Source organism: Lissotriton helveticus, chromosome 12 (genome assembly GCF_964261635.1).
Source record: "Lissotriton helveticus chromosome 12, aLisHel1.1, whole genome shotgun sequence".
NCBI classification, from domain to species: Eukaryota; Metazoa; Chordata; class Amphibia; order Caudata; family Salamandridae; genus Lissotriton; species Lissotriton helveticus.
The window spans coordinates 386070507-386087438 of NC_136073.1; positions in this window are offsets into that span (position 1 = coordinate 386070507).

The window sequence follows — 16932 nt, forward strand, 5'->3', positions numbered from 1 at the left end:
GTAGCACTCCACATGGAGAGAGAAAACCTCTGTGTGGAATTACTGTAACTTCACCCCCTGTGAGCAATCCCTAAGGAAATAAGGCAGAAGGTCCAGAAGTTGAGGTGTGATACCCAAGTTTTGGATGTGCTCAATCAACAGCAAAGGCGAGATGGTATCAAATGCTGCTGATAGATCAGGGAATATCAATGCCACACCCTGACCTGCGCCTGATGCTGTCAGTGGCTGAAATCAGCGCAGCTTCAGTTCTATGGTGCTTCCTAAATCAGAACTAAGAGTTCTCCAGCCAGCCCTGCTGTTCTGCAAATTCCATCAGATGGATATTAAAATGTTTCTCTAGAATTTTTGCTGGACTAGGAAGCCGCCACATAGGACGATAGTTTTTACAGTCCATACTATCCAGTTTGGTTTTCTTTAGAAGGGGCTTAATGATTGCATCCTTCCATTTCCCAGGGATAAGATACAGAGAGAATTACTTTATTCATTAAATTAGAAAGAGGTTGAGCTACTGTGCTCGCTGCCAGGTGAAGGATTGCTGGTGGACAGGCATCAAGGGGTGACCCCGACTTGGTGTTAGGCGATATTGTTCTACCATCTTAGGTGTAAGATGTGGAGAACTGGGCCTTATGGGCCGAGCGGCGGCGGGCATGCCTAAAATCTCCGGGTTCACCTGCCTTATCAAACAGAGACACGAGACACTCCGTGAGGCGTAGAAAATCAGGTTTATTAGCTGCAGCTAAGCACAGTTGTCCAAGAAGTTACAGAGAGTAGATTCTTAGGAGACTGCCACTTCATTCCGTGGCGCACAATCTTATATACCGTACACATTTACAATGCCTACTCACAAAACATACAAAACTGACAAATGAGAAAAGTTCGAAAACAAGCTATCAAGTATCTTGACTACGCCCTTCTTTCAGACCCAATGTTCTCCCCTCCCTCAAGTTAATCAATGCTAGTGTATGTAATTCAATTTGCAGGTGGCAGGACGTGTTTGTGAGCCTCAAAGGACGGTTGTGTAATAAGAGAATACACGGAGAGAATAGTGAAGGCCAGTCAAACAAGATAAAGTAAAGGAAGAATGGTGGGACCCAAACAGTCAACTAAGACAAGGATCAATCAGTCTAGACATGGATTAACTAACTCGGCCAGATCCTAACATCGGTTTCACAAACAAGGACAGAGGGTTACTTTTTAACAGGAGAGACGAGCAGCTGGAAAGGCAAAAACACTATGTTCGCCACGTCGCCTGAGTGAGGGCAACACAAAATGGCGGCTGTCACAAAATGGCGGCTGACTACGAAGCGAAGTCGAAAATCACAGAACCTCAGCCCCTCCTTTTGCCATTACTCAGGCAAAACACAAAGGACTCAAGCTAATCTGAGTCAATGTCAATGGTCATGAGGTCATTGAGCTGTTGCTGTAACATCATTCTAATGTTCTCTGTTTTCTGTGACGCAGGCTTTGGAACACACAAGGTGGCACAAAGACCACAAATGGCGGGACCACACTGCAAACAAAGACAGCAAGAGAAAATGATGGCTAAAATCATTCCAAGGAAAGTTAACACTTTCTATCCCCATGTGGACAGTAGTCCCCAAAACCATCCCATCATGGACCAATCTCCTGTGTCCTGATGAATAGACTCAGAAATCACGTGTAACTTAGAAATGGCTTGGTATACTGTGGGAGCATTATCAGGAATGTAAATGCAGCAACTAGACCCAATCAATTTACAGACTCCTCCTCTATCAGCAAGGACGATGTCTAAAACCATTCGGTTTTGTAAAGTGATAAGACGATCCGCCTGAAGTTCGGCCGTCAAGTTACTCAAGGCTCCAGATGTCACATTTATCGTAGCCTCGACAACATGAACTAGCTGTCTGATGTTTCTGCTATTAGCCATTGGGCCCCAAAAGGGAAGAAACCCTTTAATAAAGACTCCTACCTCTTGTCCAGCTGTGTCCCCAGAATCAATAACCCCTCTACCATATCTTTTCCTGTGATATCCTGAAGGAGCAGTGTATGTAGAGGGAAGAAGAAAAGCTATATAACATGTTCCCGAGAAATAGGCGGGAAGCCATGTATAGGCCCTATCGTGACAGACAAAATATGTACCCTGAGATGGTACCAACGGAGAAGAAATCAAGGGGGAGTAGACATAGGTATAAGAACAAACACTCTTTTCCTGTTTATTCTTATTATTCTGACCATTTATCTGCAAACATAAGTTACCTTTGTGAGGTACAGTCCAAATTGGTAAGGATCTTCTTTGTCTAGCTTCGTCAGTGTAACGAGTCACATTCCAACCATAATATGCTCATTTCTCATCAACGGGAATCTTACTAATGTCGGTAATTTTAGCCATAGTCACTATTCCGTTTATCAAAGGATTATGACTATAATCTGATCCACCAGTATATATGTCACCAGGAGGATATCGAAGTTGGTTCTGATATGCGTTAGAAAACATAGCTAAATAAGACCAAGCAGAACCTTCATATGAAAACGGGAGAACTAAATATGGCATTCCTTTCTCGGCATTATGAGGCATAAGCCCACAAATCCAACAGTCAGTAGTATTAACTACCAGTTGATGCTGATGTAACAACTGGATGAATGAATTATTGAAGTATTCTGTACTCCTAACTTGTTCATGGTCTGGATGTGTATAGAACTTATGCGGAGAGTTAGTAGAAGAAAGCAAAGGAACAGAAGTCGGACCGGGTGCTTGCTGCATAATGTGGACAATCCTTCCCACACAAGTTAATAGACTACATAAACACACTAGAATACATAATGCTACGCCACATCGACTAAGCAATAGTTTCTTGTACTTATTTCTTTTTACAATCTTAACATCATTCCCTTCCACTTTAGTATCCATTACTCTAAAGGCGTTGCTCACGGTAATCTTCCTGGATCACTTAGCTGTGAGTATTAGCCGTCCTATGACACTGCAAGTCCTGTTGACCTAGTCACTATTCAGGTCACAGCCTAAGACTCATACCGTGACCCTGCAACTTGATGGATAGTGAAAGAAAAAAGGTCTTTCAAAAAGAGTAACCAAAGGAAAAGAAATCAAAATTTAATTGTCTTTCGATGACCTGGGTATTAAGTTGTGCCGTGTCTTGCCAGGTATCGTTTTGTCTCGAAACAAAGTCTCTGGATTAGTCGTGTCCAATCTCAAATGTGGTGGTACAGCTTCTTGCAACATGTCGTCGTCTTCTTTCTCAGAACTTGTCCAGTCCAGGCGTGCACTACTGAAAGGTACAAATTGGGGTACTTTCTCACAGTCACTATCACCAATGCCTTCTTGGACCCACTGATCATAAGGTAAAGGCAAGGGTACCCTCTTACAGTGCACGCCATGGACCCAGTTTTTTTTCCCAATGACTTTTACAGCTGTACGTGTCGTCAAAAGCACTTGCCGCGGCGGTCCCCAACGAGGTTCCAGATTCTTCTTCCTCTGGAAGTTCTTGAGGCAGACGTAGTCACCAGGTTGAATGGAGTGACCTGAATCTGAGGAAGCCTCCGGCAAAGCGTTTTGAACCTGTTGATGAATAACACGTAATTTAGTGGTGAGGTCATGTAAGTAATCAACCAACAATGGGTATGGAATGTCTGAGTACTTTTTTAGGTCGCGGGACTCCCCAAACATTGGCTGGGCGTCCAAAAACGACCTCATAAGGACTAAGTCCTAAACGAGAATGTACAGTTGTTCTCATAGAGAGAAGTGCCAAAGGTAAGGCGTCGGGCCAGGCAAGGCCCGTACTGGCCTGGATCTTCGCTAACTTGAGCTTGAGAGTGCCATTATAGCATTCTACCAAACCCGCTGACTGAGGATGGTTAGCCGCATGGAATTTCTGCCTAATCCCAAGACCCGCACACACCTTCTGCATAATTTGACCCACAAATCCACTTCCATTGTCACTCCAGACAATGCGCGGCAAGCCAAACCTTGGGAAGAATTCCTTCAAGAGGACTTTGGCAGTGGACAGCGCAGTATTATCCTTTAGGGGGTAGGCCTCTATCCATCTGGAAAAGGCACAGACCACCAAAAGGACATACTTGAGGTTATCGGAACGTTCCATATGAATATAATCTATTTGTAAAACTTCAAAAGGATACGTGGGGGGAGCAAAATGACCTGCCGGAGTTGGTGTTCCCGTTCCTGGATTATGCATCAGACAAACAATGCAATGCTTCACCACATTCTCTGCACATTTAGGAATACCTTCATTCTGCCATACTGGAGCCAGAAGCTTACATATTCCTTTCGCACTGATATGAGCTGGACCATGCGCCATAGTAACTACAGGTAGTACGTAGGCATCTGGTAACAACCATCGTTGGTGTTCCGACAATTCCGTCCAACACCCTGTTGTGTCCAACATTCCCGTACTCTCTCTCCACTTACTCAATTCCTTCTCAGTTGCTTCTCCTTGAATCGTCTTTACACTTTCCACTGTGTCCTCACACATACCTGCTTCTCCAACCCATCTTGCAGGACCTGCAACATACATACGACTCTTAACATCTTTTGCTGTTTCTTTTGCTACTTCGTCTGCAAAAGCATTCCCACGACCCACATCATCAGTGATACTTTTATGTGCACTGCACTTCACAATCGCTATTTGGATAGGCAAGGCAAGTGATTCGAGAAGGTCAGTTACCAACTGACCATGCTGTATGTTAGTCCCATGGGAAGTATAGAATCCTCTTTCTTTCCAAAAGCGACCGAAACTATGAGCCACGCCAAAGGCGTATTGGCTTTCGGTGTAAACAGTCACTCTCTTTCCTTTTGCCAACACACACGCTCTCGTCAGTGCAATCAATTCAGCTGCTTGTGCTGAATTCTGTGAAATGCGTGCAGTTTCCACTACTGTATGCAAAGTGGTAACAGCTTAGGCTGCAGTCGTATCACCATTAGGAAGCTTAAAACACGACCCATCTACCTATAGAATCCCATCCGGATCCACGAGTGGTGTATCTTTTAAATCTACTCTGCCCTTAGTTTCCTCTGTACGAAGAAAACAATCATGCTGATCTTGTAATCTTCCTCTTCTGGTTTAGGTAACAATGCTGCTGGATTTAAAACGTTACATCGCTTGATATGTATGTGACTAGCCAAAAGCGTTAACTCATACCCAGACAAGCGAGCACTCGTAAGATGTTGCGTTTTTGTTCTATTCAAGAGAGTATCCACTGCATGTGGTACCATAACAACAAGAGTGTGATCTAATACCAATCCAGCATATTGACGAATAGAGATCGCCGCTGCTGCTGTTGCTCTGAGACAACAAGGCAATGCCTTGGCTACTGGATCCAATGTAGCCGAAAAATAGGCACATGGCCTTTGCTTGTCTCCAAATTGTTCTGTTAAAACTGACAATGCACAACCTTCTCGTTCATGCACATAGAGTGTGAAAGGCTTACTATAATCTGGAGTACCCAACACAGGAGCAGAACACAAAGCAGTAAGTAAATCAGAAAAACTCTTCTGACATTCGTCAGTCCAAGGAAGAGGTTGGGGTGTGTCTTTCAAAGTGAGTGCCAACAGGGGTTTAGCCAATAGAGAAAAATTCGGAATCCACTGTCTACAATAATAGGTAATGCCCAAAAAGGCACGCACTTCCTTTTGTGTGGATGGTACAGACATTCGTGAAATTGCATGAATACTTTCTGGGGTCAATCGCCTTCCCTCCTTCGACAAGAGATGACCTAAATAGGTAACCTCTTGGCGACAATATTGTAACTTAGAAGGTGTGGAGAGATTGCTTGCCGGACATCGCATCTGACACTCAATGGCAAGTAACTATGGCTATCTTGTATAAAGTTGTCAAACCCGCAAATTTAAGGCGAAACCATCTCTTTACACTCCACAGAGCATACTGGTCCCCACATAGACTTTCAAAGTTCAAGCCTGGAGGGCTGGTGGAATGCCCCAAGTGCAGAAGTCCCAATGAGAAGGATATTCACATGTTCGTGGAGTGTCCAAATATTAAAGCATTCTGGGAGGAAGTAAGTGGCTGTTTATCTCAAGCTATTGACCATACTATTGAGGTAAGCCCTGAACTCATTATAACTGGAAGGTTGAACTTGCAGATAAATAGTTTGGACGATAAAGTTAAACTTGTATTTTATGGCATACTTTTGGCGCGTAGAGAGATATGTAAACTGTGGGTGTCCCCGTTATCCCCAGGGATTCTAGACTGGTTGCGAGCTATGAGATTCACAGCTAAAATGGATACTATGGGTCCGACAAAAGATAAATGTAAATTCTGGGAATTATTTTTGGCACATTATGGGTGAATAGTTTGTTGTTTGGGCAAGGCATAGCTAGTTTTTGTAAACATTTCAGTCCAATGATTAAGGTCTTGGCCTATCTTGCCGGTGGGGTTTTCAACGTGACGGTGGGGTACATCTATGCATCGATCTCTCACAGAGGGTGGCATACGCAGAGAGGTGGTCGTTGAATGGCCCTACTTGTGTGGTTGGTAACGGCCGCGGTATATAAGATAAAAAAAACCATGGGCGGTACCGTGTGGTCAGAAATGGGTGGCGTAAAGGCTAATGAGGACAAAAAAAAAAAAAGAGATGACCTAAATAGGTAACCTCTTGGCGACAATATTGTAACTTAGAAGGTGACACCTTATGATGTAAGTCAGACAGATGACGTAAAAGCAAAACAGTCACATTTTTACAAACATCCTCTGAATCGGCAGCCACTAACAAGTCATCCACATACTGAATAAGAGTAGCACCTGGGGGCAAGGAAAAAGCATCTAGCTGGGATTTCAAAGCTTGGCTATAAATTGAGGGACTCTCACAGTAGCCTTGAGGTGCACGTTGAAATCTAAAGCTTTGGCCTCCGAGAGAGAAACCAAAGAGATCTCTACTTTCCTCAGCAATAGGAATACTAAAGAAAGCATTCTTGAGATCAATAACTGAGAACCAAACAGCTGAAACAGGGATCATTGTGAGCAAAGCAGTAATATCCGGAACAACAGGAAACTGAGGGACAACAATTTTGTTGACCTCTCGAAGATCAATCACAAAACGATATACAGGAGGCTTAGAACGATCAGTATGTTTAAGAACTGGCAAAACAAGACTGTTGCAAACATTTCCTCTCGTTTCTTCAACAACACCCTTCTGAACTAAATCATAAACAATCGCCCACAGAGGGGGAGGAGCTTTGCGCGCATCCGAGATGGCCGCGTGAGCACAGGGCTCCCGGGACCCTTGCCACCTCCCGTATCTATCCTGAACATTATCATGATTACGACGATGGGTTATCGAAGACGCAACCCAGCTGATCTAATAGCTGCTTTCAGAAATCGATTTGGACTCCGGGAACTGCAACTATGATAATTCAAACTTTTATGGCCCGCTCCATGGAGCTACCCCGGGCTCGAGTCATTATGGTGCCCAGGCAGTAGTTGAACAACAACGGCTTGCGGGGCTCTGTTCACCACCTTGGAGTTGACTTTCGGTTTCGTTTGTGGTCCCTCAGCCTCCTCCTGTCTCAGGACCGATCTAGCCCCGGGGTGCAGCCGGGCCCTGCAACTTTATCGTATGCCAACGGCAGAGTGTTTATGGTCGTGGTCATATCTTGCTGAAATTCGCTTTTGGAAATCTCGTTGGTTTGTATCGTGTGGTGCCATTTTTACCAGGTCTCAAAGGGCCCTCTGGGGCGCAACACCCACTATGGCGGGCAAACCCGATGGCGAGAGGCGAAAGACCGGGACCGTTCACCGGGGGGGGGTACTATTCAATCGAATGTTATGGATCGCTATACCCATCCTAAGGGGTCCCCCGGTGGTGCGAGCAGGACTCTGGTGGAGGCAGGTGACGGCTCAGCCGGGTCGGATGATTTGGCTTTTCAAGATGTCATGGGAGCCATTGCCAGTATGAAGACCTCCATTGGCCAGCAATATGAGGCTCTGGCCCTTAAGCTTGACACTGTGGCAATCGATGTCAATTTGATCAGGGTGGACTTATCAAAGACTAACGAAAAGGTCAAATCCCTAGATATGAAGACCTCCAGCCTTACGACTGACATGTCCGATTTACAGACGGAGGTTCGCAATCTACGATCCTCCAATGATCTCTTTGCTCGTCGGCTGGAGGATTTTGAAAGTCGGGCCAGACGCAATATTATACGTATTATTGGGGTCCCTGAAAAATCGGAAGAAATAACTGTAGACCTTATTGTGGAAGACCTCATCCTCAATCATCTCGCCCCCAAAGGCCTGAGCAACTTCTTTGCGGTGGAACGTGCACATCGAGTGCCATGTGGGAAGCCGAAGCAGGGTGCCCCTCCGCGACCTATTATCGCTAGAATCTTCAACTTCAGGGATAGAGACGCTATCCTGCAGGCATCGCGGGTGGGTGGCCCTACGAAGTTCGAAAACACTACTGTGAGCTTCTACCCAGACTTCACCCAGTTCGTTCAGAAGCAAAGGATGGAATTTCAGGGGGTGAAGCGACGACTGAGGGACATGGGTATGAAATACGCGATGCTCTACCCAACTCGGCTACGTGTTGAATACGAGGATCGGACGTTTTTCTTTGACCGCCCTGAGAGAGTGAGTGACTGGCTTGACACATTGCCTACGCAGCATGATCGCTCGGAACATTCTGGAGGAGCTGAAGGTGGCCCGTTGGAGCAAGAATAAGCAATGGTTCCTAGTTTCCGGACATTGTACATAACTTGCAGCTGTGGATCGATGACTTATACATTTGCGTTACTTATGGTGGGAGACCCAGGGGTGTCGGGGGGAATGGGACCCTTTCCTTCTCCGGGTTTCTTTTTGTAGACTAGTTAATGTTAGGGCGACAGGCACACTGCAAGTTGGGGTGGCTTTTGAGTCTAACGCAGGGGTGCAGGGTGGGGGGGTTGCATCGGGTGTTTATCAGGGGCGGTGGAGGGGGTTTGGGTATTTTTTATTTTTTTTCTCAAGGCAACATATTGTTTTACTTATGGATCTGGGTTTTGTGTTCGCTGGGTTCTACATTCTCTTCTGGGATGGGGGTAGGGGGTTGAAGATTCTGTGTTGGAATGTTAACGGGTTGGGGGATAGGATAAAACGTGGGGTGGTTTTGCAATTACTGAGATGCCTCTCCCCTGATGTAGTGTTACTGCAAGAGACATATCTGATCGGAAACACATGCCATGCTATGAATCGGCGAGGATATCGTCTTGCTGCACACTCCGGATTCACTACTGGTTCTAGAGGGGTGGGTATTCTAGTTAAGAACTCCCTCCCCCTGGAGGTAGATGACGTTGTCCTCGATGACAGGGGGCGCTATGCTGCTCTCACTGGTAGGTGGGAGGGGAAGACTGTTTCACTGCTTTCTGTATACGTCCCTCCTGGTCTGCAGACTACAACTTTCGCTGATTTGGGGAGAATAGTTTTGGGACTTCCAGATGGCGTTCTGTTAATAGGTGGAGATTTCAATTCTGTCGTCTCTGGTAGGGAGGACCGCTACCCCACCAGGGACCTTACGGGATCACAGTCTTGGCTGGGTGGGTTTCTGGACATGCTGGGACTTGTGGATTGCTGGAGGCTACTGCATCCGGGACAGGCACAATACACCTTCCACTCTGGTGCTCATGGTAGTCTCTCTAGACTTGACTATGTCTTGATGCCAGCAGCACAGGTCTCGTCAGTTAGGGAAGTTAGACACCTGGCTCGGGGTATTTCAGATCACTCCCCACTGTGGCTTTCGATAGACACGGGGGCTGAGGGTCGAGTGGCCCCGATTAATCCTTGGTATCTCCGCAATCGCAAAACCCGGGCAGAATTGGTCAAGTCTCTGGATCTGTATTTTGCTGAGAATGAGGGATCTGTGTCCTCTTCTGTTTCACTGTGGGAGGCTTTCAAGACGGTCATCCATGGGCAGGCGCTATCGTTAATCGCTGGTGCCAAGAAAAGCAAAAATGAGGCAGTGGTCCGCCTCGAAATAGCTGAGTTGGAAGGGGAGTTGGAATTGGGTATCACCCATGACAGGGTCCATGTTCTCAATCTCAAACAACTTGATTATAGGGCATTGGTTACGGACGCTGCTAGAGTCATGAGTAGAAAGCAGCAGGGACGGCTATATGATGTGGGAGACAAGGCTGGGAAACTGATTGCTTGGTTAGACAGAAAGAAGAAGGCGAGTCGTGTGGTTCCTGTGATTGAGAGAGCTGATGGAGTGCGAGTGACTGATCCTGTTGAGATTGTTGAATGTTTTGCAGAACATTTTCGAAATGTGTATTCCCCAGTCTCCGATAAACTAGAGGAAGAGTCTCATCTGCTGTTACGAGATATTGCGTTGCCTTGCTTGTCGGATTCAGATAGGGACCTGATGGACGCAGCACTTTCGGTTGACGAGGTGGCACTCGCTATTCGCTCTGTTCGTTCGGGAAAAGCTATGGGCCCTAATGGTCTCCCCATCGAGCTTTACAAGCTGCGTCCTGACAAAATGGCGCCGTATCTTCGTGATATGTTCCTGGAATCGCGAGATATCGGCTTCCTTACCCCGTGATCAGCGACTTGCGACCATTGTGGTGATTCACAAGGAAGGGAAGCCGCGGGATCGCTGTGCATCTTATAGGCCTATTTCGCTTCTAAATGTGGAGCCCAAAATCCTTGCAAAATTGCTGGCAAACCGCTTGTTAACAGTTATCAGTGACCTGATCCACCCGGATCAATCTGGTTTCATTCCACATCGTAATACAGCATTGAACTTGCGGCGCTTGCATGGCGTTCTCGCGAGAGCAGCGTCACTGCGTGAACTGGCCATCTTGGCTTCCTTGGAAGCTACAATGGCCTTTGATACAGTGGAATGGCCGTATCTCTGGGTCGCCCTTGCAAAGTTTGGTTTTGGTCCTGGTTTCATAAGATGGGTGAAACTTTTGTATGTGGAACCGTTGGCTCAGATTGTGGTGAATGGTTGGGTTTCCCCGTCCTTTGTTCTCGGGAGGGGCACGCGGCAGTGGTGTCCATTGTCCCCGCTTCTTTTTGCCCTCGCCTTGGAACCCCTGGCTGCATGGCTGCGGTGGGAGCCATTGATGAGGTGTATTCAGTGGACCCCTGAATTTGAGGATCGAATATCATTCTATGCAGACGACATCTTGTTGTATCTCACGCTGCCTCGAAAGTCGTTGATTGTATTGTTTGACGTGTTGAACTCGTTCGGAAGGAACTCAGGCCTCGTGATTAATTGGGCTAAGCCTTGTGTCTATGTACTTTCGGGTGACACTCCCTCTTTGCCGCGCGGGTGCCCCATACAGGTGACACAGGTGGGATTCAAATATTTGGGGGTCTTTATTACGTTAGACCCCGAGGTCCGTTACGTTCGTAATCTGCTTCCTCCACTCCAACGGTTAAAATCTGATGTTGTGGCCTGGCGCAGACTGCCATTGTCCCCCCTCGGGCGCGCAGCTCTTTTTAAAATGATGTCCTTGCCGTGGTTTTTATACGCGCTACAGAACACGTTTGATGTCATCCCGGCGAGCTATTTACGGGAGGTGGAGAGTTTGCAGAGGCGGTTGATATGGGATGGGCGATCGCGGATTGCCCTCGCCAAACTGACGCTGCCCTGGCATGATGGCGGTATCGCACTTCCGGATATTAGGCGATACTATTGGGCCTCTCAGCTGGGTGCGATTAACCATGGAATGTACGGTCCTGCGTTAAATCCTGCGTTCAAGATGGATAGGTTGCTGCTACCGGGTGGAGACTATAAAAGGGCATTGTATTCCAAATTGGATGGAGGGAAACTTACGGGACACACCAAGATAGCGGTGCGGGTGTGGCATTGTGCGACTGCGGCAATGGGATGGAAGGGTCGACTGACCTGGGCGACTCCGCTCTATGAGTCTGAAAGACTGGGCAGCCTATGGGCGACAAAAGGTTTTGAGAAGTGGGATATGATTGGTATTTCTAGGGTAGGTGATCTCTGGGCCAAGGATAGGATTAAGACTTTTGAGGAGTTGAAAGTAGAATATGAGCTGAGTGACAAGGAATTCTTCCATTACGTGCAGATTCGCCACGCCTTCAGTTCGGTTTCTCCTGAAGATACTGTTTCCCGGTATCGTCCCCGCTCGAAGATCGGGTGCTTGACGGATATGTTCCCGACAGCACTATTTCTCTGATATATAAGAAATTGATTAACGATCGGGTTGACCAGTTGGCGCGACTCAGGGAGGTCTGGACCAGTGACGGTCTAGAGTTAGATGACGAGGACTGACAATCGGCGATATCCTCACCTAAGGAGGTCGCGATTCCGGCCCGTCTCCGACTCGTACAACTTAAGATCCTGCATCAGGTTTATGTGACCGGCCCCCGCCTGATTCGTATGGGTTATTCTGTGGATGGGCTGTGTAAGCGTGGCTGTGGTTCAATTGGTACTTTACTCCATATCATTTGGGAATGCCCTGAGGTGGTAATGTTTTGGAATCGAGTGCATGCTGTAATGGAGGAGGTCACGGGTGTTGGGCTGTTGCCTGAAGCCAGGCGTTGTCTGTTGAATGTTTGGGAACCAACTGATTATGATGTGGCGCAGACTCAGTGGGCGACCCTTGGGAATATTGTGGCCAAGAGAGACATTGCGCAGTTGTGGGGTTCCCAGAGGCCGCCTACGATCCTGGCATGGAAGGAGAACATGGACTGGTGTATGTTTAGAGAGAAGACGGTGTATGTGGCACGCGGCAGACCAAAGAAGTGGGGCAAACTCTGGGGCCAATGGAATTCCTATCGGGGGATACATGTACACCACCCCCGCTGATATTCCAGATGTTCCTCTTTCCCCCTGACCCAACATTCCTAATGTTGTTTAGGCTGCAATGTACTATAACTCTGATTTCCCCCTGCTCTTCCCCCCTTGCACTGATGATCTGTATTAACTGTAGCGTATGTTCCCTCCTCCCGGAGCACATATCTAGCTGTACTGCTTTTATTGCCTTGTTTGTTTATGTTTTATTCATAATAAAAAGAATTTTAAAAAAACAATGGCCAACAGAGCTCTTTCGCCATCGCTAGAAATCTTATACTGAGGAATAAGTGGCAACTGAACATCAGGGTTGATAGTAATCATGTAAGGTGGAATCTTGAGCAAACCAACATCATTTGGACCCGTTGCCCAAAGCGTAGCAGGAAGTGAACGCAATTCAAGTGGTAGTTGATCTTTAGACAAATACATAGGGGAAACAAATTTATCACCCAAAGTAAGATGTACGCCAGAAGGGGAACAATACAACGTTGCATGTAGACGTTTCAATAAATCCAAACCCAACAAATTCTCACCGCAACCAGTCGTTAAAATGAGCGGGGCTTCCAAATCATAAGGACCAATAGAGATGGGCAGAGGACAAGAAACCGGGTTGCGAACTGGGGCGCCAGAGAATCCTACAGAAACATTCGTTAAGCCAGACAAGACATCTTAAAATGACCTTCCTCTTTACAATAGGCACATTGATTAGGACCTAACAAAGCTCGCGGAACAAACGATGCAGGTTTCTGTAACAATCTCTGAAACTGTGGAGGCTGTTGCGACTGATTCTGAGCAGAACGAGGGCGATAGGCTTGTTGCAAAAGAACCTTCATTTTCAACTCTTTAGTCTTTTTCTCTGCTTTATCCTTTTCTTCCTTATCCCTATTCTCGTAATACTGAGCAGTAGCTAATATCTGGGCAGACGAAGAAACAGCCCACAAACTTTCAGAATCTTTTAGTTTATGCGATAATTCGGAAAGCAAAATAAATACAAATGTATCCACAAATAATCGCTGTCCACCCTCCGTACTCATATCTTGACCTCTGTGGTCGATGAACGTCTCTTCGAAACGAGTAAAGAAATCAGAGACACTCTCATCTTTCTTCTGTTTACACGCAGCTAACTTATCCCAATTAACTCGGAGAGCAGGCATGATCACTTTCATTAGAGCTATTATTCTGCCAGGCAACTCTGTGATAAAATCATCCGGTTTAGCACCACCTACTTGTGCTGCATCTGCGGCAGTTAAAGCAGCCCAATTACCACCTAAAGCTTGATCGTGGTCTTCCCTACGAATCCGAGCCCACAATGACTGAGGGACTACATTTCACATCAGCAAATCAATATCGGCTAAATTCATAACACACGCATCAACAGTCTGGGACAACTCCTTGTAATATCCAGCAGGATTTTTACGAGGGTCCAGTAGAGACTGTTTAAGCGCCAGAACTTCAGATCTTTTCCAAGGGACATGTACCCATATATGCTGAAAATGAGCAGGGACAGGCGGATTAGCAGCTGGATCCCCATCTCTCCATATCGGAGGTACTTCTTGCATAGGATAGTGTTTCACTTTATGCCTTACTGCAGGATCAGGTTTGAGAAAAGCTTGAGAGAAAAAGGAAGACCTAAAAGTGATAAGTGTTCGAACAGCATTCTCGACATCAGAACCCACAATAAGCCCTTTATCAAATTTAGCCTGTATATCAAACAAACCCTGAGGAGGTAAATCCAAATCCATATCACCCCATCCTTTAACGAGAATATTACATATAACATCAAAAAGATATCTTTGTGTAGGCGCATTCCACTGAAGAAAAGTATCCAGAATATTGCGCCGTTATACTGTGGACCACTCATGATCCAATTTTGAGTGAGAGAATCTAACCTAATTTGCTCGTCAGTATCTGGAATTTGACTACGGGATTGTCTTCGGGACAAAGCAGGAGTCAAATTAAGAGACCCGAAGAAAGGTAGCAAGATAAAGGAAACAGTATCAACTAAACGTTGACGAGCCTTAGGAGAATCTGATAGTAAAACCAGAGACAACGTGTTAAGCACAGCAGGAGAAGAACTATTAGTAAAAGAAACTGACGGGGAAGGAGACTGACGTGCAGAGGTCGGTGGCAAAGGAGGTGGAGGTGGAATTACTGGAAGAGGCAATTGTGGAAGAACCGGAACAACTGGTTGAACAACAGGTTGCTGAACAACAGGTGGTAATGGGGGTGCATTAGCACCTAATACATACGGTGGAGGTAATCTCAACAAATGAGACATTAAAGGATCTTCGTCAAGATCTTTACTCTTTGTGGAAGGGGGCAATATAGGATAGCATCTATCTATTGCCATACGATGCTGTCTTTCTGATATTTCAATCATCTGATCAGTTTCATTATTTTTAACCTGTTGGGCAGCTTGTAGAATCGTCATATCCTGCGCTTTCTTATCTTTTTTCGCTTGTTTAATTTCTTTCTGTTTGGCTTCCTTACGCCATAGGCGGAAAGAGTCAAACATTGCCGGCCGGGCTTTTCTCTTAACCCCTTCGCTGAGGGGGGCGCGCACAGTGCCCGCACGCTTGTGACGAGCTGAGCTCGTCATGAGGCACCGCGCTCCTGTGCTCATGACGAGCTCAGCTCTTCACAGGTGCATTACCTGCCGTGGAACGCTCGCACAGCAGGGGAATTATCCCCGCATGCGAGCGTTCCACGGCTCATGACGAGCTGAGCTCGTCATGAGCGCAGGAGCGCCGTGGCTCATGATGAGCTCAGCTCGTCATGAGCATGGGAGGGGTTAAACAAAATTGCTTCTAAATTATCTAATATGTCAGGCTCAAAGCAACCATTTTGTGGCCACTGTAAAACACCATCTTTCTTTGTATATCGAATCCATGTTTCAATAAAAATAATAGGGCCAAGACCATGTTTCGAATAGAGCTCCTAAGTGGATGTTCCAACCGGAAGAATTGGACACGAGTCCTCTAGCCGGGAATCCCTAGTACAATTAAAACAGCAAAATGTCTTAAACTTACTAAGTCCAGACATTTCGTAACGAACAGGACTATTCACAAACTTCAAGGGGTTTAAGGCAATCAGCACAGCACAAACGTACTTAACCCTCGGCTTCGAATAATGCATGAGTCGAATAACAAAAACCAAAGAAAAGAGTGGGCGCTACCCACGAATTACTTAACTAAATATTTTCTCACGCCAACAGGTGTCCGTCTAACGTCTCGCGATACCAATCATCACCAGAGGGCCAAGGCAGGCCGACAGTCAAGTCAGCAGCCGTCTGCAGCCGTCGGAAAGGAGTAGCCGCGCTGCAAAAGACCTTCGGTCCACTTTCAACATAAGGAGGTCGCCTGACGTGGTTCGCGAATCCTCCAGAATTTTCTTGCGAGACTCCTCACGATCTACGGGCTAAACCGCTACCACTGAAGTCGCCCTACGTTGGGCGCCAATTGGAGAACTGGGCCTTATGGGCCGAGCGGTGCAGGACACACCTAAAATCTCCGGGTTCACCTGCCTTTTCAAACAGAGACATGAGACACTCCGTCAGGCGTAGAAAATCAGGTTTATTAGCTGCAGCTAAACACAGTTGTCCAAGAAGTTACAGAGAGTAGATTCTTAGGAGACTGCCACTTCATTCCGTGGCGCACAATCTTATATACCGTACACATTTACAATGCCTACTCCCAAAACATACAAAACTGACAAATGAGAAAAGTTCGAAAACAAGCTATCAAGTATCTTGAATACGCCCTTCTTTCAGACCCCGTGTTCTCGCCTCCCTCCCCTCCCTCAAGTTAATCAATGCTAGTGTATGTAATTCAATTTGCAGGTGGCAGGACGTGTTTGTGAGCCTCAAAGAACGGTTGTGTAATAAGAGAATACACGGAGAGAATAGTGAAGGCCAGTCAAACAAGATAAAGTAAAGGAAGAATGGTGGGACCCAAACAGTCAACTAAGACAAGGATCAATCAGTCTAGACATGGATTAACTAACTCGGCCACACCCTGACATCGGTTTCACAAACAAGGACAGAGGGTTACTTTTTAACAGGAGAGAGGAGCAGATGGAAAGGCAAAAACACTATGTTCGCCACGTCGCCTGAGTGAGGGCAACACAAAATGGCGGCTGTCACAAAATGGCGGCTGACTACGAAGC